Source organism: Spermophilus citellus (genome assembly GCF_964194105.1).
Source record: "Spermophilus citellus genome assembly, chromosome: 1".
Lineage (NCBI taxonomy): Eukaryota > Metazoa > Chordata > Mammalia > Rodentia > Sciuridae > Spermophilus > Spermophilus citellus.
Window position 1 is genome coordinate 114,280,183 of NC_138182.1, and position 2,179 is coordinate 114,282,361.

Consider the following 2,179-nt stretch of genomic DNA (forward strand, 5'->3'; position numbering starts at 1 on the left):
ATTTTGTTGTGGGTCTATAGCCCGGAAAACACTCTCAACTGAATTTTTTCCAAATTGGAGAGTCTTTATTTAGCTACCTGGCGACTGCTCCCTGATGGACCCAAACTGCTTCTGCCAGGAACAGTACGGGGTGCAAGTTCTATGGGGTTTATAAGTGCAAGTTCTATGGGGTTTATAAGGGTGACAACAACATACTCGAAAATGTAGATGCAAGCAAACAAGGAGGACGCAGAAGCTAAAGTTAACAATCAGCCACCCAATGCATATAACCACATCCTTGTTCCAAACACATGCAGTAAAAAAATAAACAACTTTTACAAGAAATAAGTTATATAACTAGGGTTACATTTTGGAACTTCCAAATGGAGTCACTTAGGCAAGGTTTTGTTTTGTTTTGTTTTGTTTTTAAGTTGTCAATGGACTTTATTTATATGGGGTGCTGAGAATTGAACCCAGTGTCTTACAAATGCTAGGTAAGCGCTGTACCACTTAGCCACAACTCCAGCCAAAGGCTAAATTCTTTTAAGTACAGTCAGGATAACTTAACATTATTTATCCTATTATCTAATCTTGTCTTATCTATTAATATCCTCCATTTTATAGGGTGCTTATTGGGCTGATCCATAATCTAAGTTGGGCTATAACAATTAAAGAAAGCATCAAAAATGTAATGTGTGTAGGAATAAATTTTACAAACCTCATTCAAGGAAGCAGGGCTAGTGGGACTCACTGCGCAGTTGCGGGTACGCCTACTGATGAGGTCCCCTTGGAGCTTCTGATAGAGGTGCCTGGGCTGCAGGGAGTATCTGGGAAGAATGGAAGAACTTGACCAAGTCCCACAGCTGGACGTGGCTGCTGGTCCTCTGCTTCCTGTTTGGATGCAATGTCCTTCTGATCCTCCTTCTGACCTTGTCCTCCTTCATGTCCAGAGTGCTGCAGAATGATGCAGAGCCAGAGCCGCAGATGAGGGCAGAGATCCAGGATATGAAGCAAGAGTTCTCCATGGTCAACAAGATGGATGAGTTTGCCAGATATGCCAGGCTGGAATGGAAGATCAACAAGATGGTGGACCAGCTCAAGACTTATGTGAAAGCACGGACTGCTCAACTAGCCAAGATAAAATGATTTTTAAGTGTTGCTTTCTGTACATTGCAAGCTACCTTGATGATGTCACTCATTTGGAAGTATTACTCTGCCCCTGTGACTGTTGTGCTGAGGAAATGGATAACACCACTAGGCCTCCTGGTAGCCTTCCCTGCTAGAACAGCAGGTGGTGTTGGAATTACTAGTTGGATTTTAGTCTGTAACAAGTTGTGGTGACCCCTTGTACTTTACCCTTTCAGTCGAAAAGAAAGATGAATACCACTGTGGGATTTTGTTGGTGTTGTTAAATTGGGGGTTGAACTCAAAGGTTCTTTACCACCTAACCCCAGCCACAGTCCTTTTTATTTTTAATTTTGAGACAGGTTCTTGGTAAGTTGCCCAGCCTGACCTCAAGCTTACCATCCTCATACCTCTTCCTCTTGAGTTTTTGAATTACACTTGTGCCCCACCGCACCTATCCCAGCTATTGTGACTTCTAAAATGATTCTCTTATTAGGTTAAAAGTCTGATTGCTGCTTAAAAATACAAAAAAAAAAAAAAAACAAAGTACATAGGGTAGTTTTGTATTGAATATGTTCTTGGGCTTTATGTGAGATTCTTGTAAGAATCCCAGTATTCTACAGTATTCTACAGTAACACCAGATTTGAAACAGGAATGGGGGCCTACATGCCTTACTCCTGATTTGCTCTATTGGCACATTGTGGTCCTGTTGCCAACTGGAAAGTCAAAATTTTCTAAAAACTTGAATACTTTTAAAAATATTTTAATTTATATATTTTTTAGTTGTAGATGGTGCTGAGGATAGAACCCAGTGCCTCACTCATGCTAGGCAAGTGCTCTACCACTGAGATACAACTGCAGCCCAAACTTAAGTACTTTTATATCTATTTTAGAAAGTTTTATTACAACTACTAGAACTTGAACATCTGGTTTATTGTCTCATGTAGTAAAATTGAAAGAATAACACTAATTGACATTGTGTGTTCTTTGTGTCTAAAGTCATTAGTTGGATGAACATTTCTATAGTGTATATCATCTACTTATTTGCAACTGTTAGTTTTTCATTACAGTGTT

At 39.8% G+C, this 2,179-nt stretch overlaps 1 pseudogene across 1 annotated transcript; it reads left to right on the top strand.

Moving 5' to 3' along the window:
- Positions 1-921: 921 nt before the first annotated feature.
- Positions 922-1,320, top strand: LOC308646719 (guided entry of tail-anchored proteins factor 1-like; annotated as a pseudogene). The gene has a single exon. The product of its transcript is annotated as a guided entry of tail-anchored proteins factor 1-like (transcript).
- Positions 1,321-2,179: the final 859 nt, after the last annotated feature.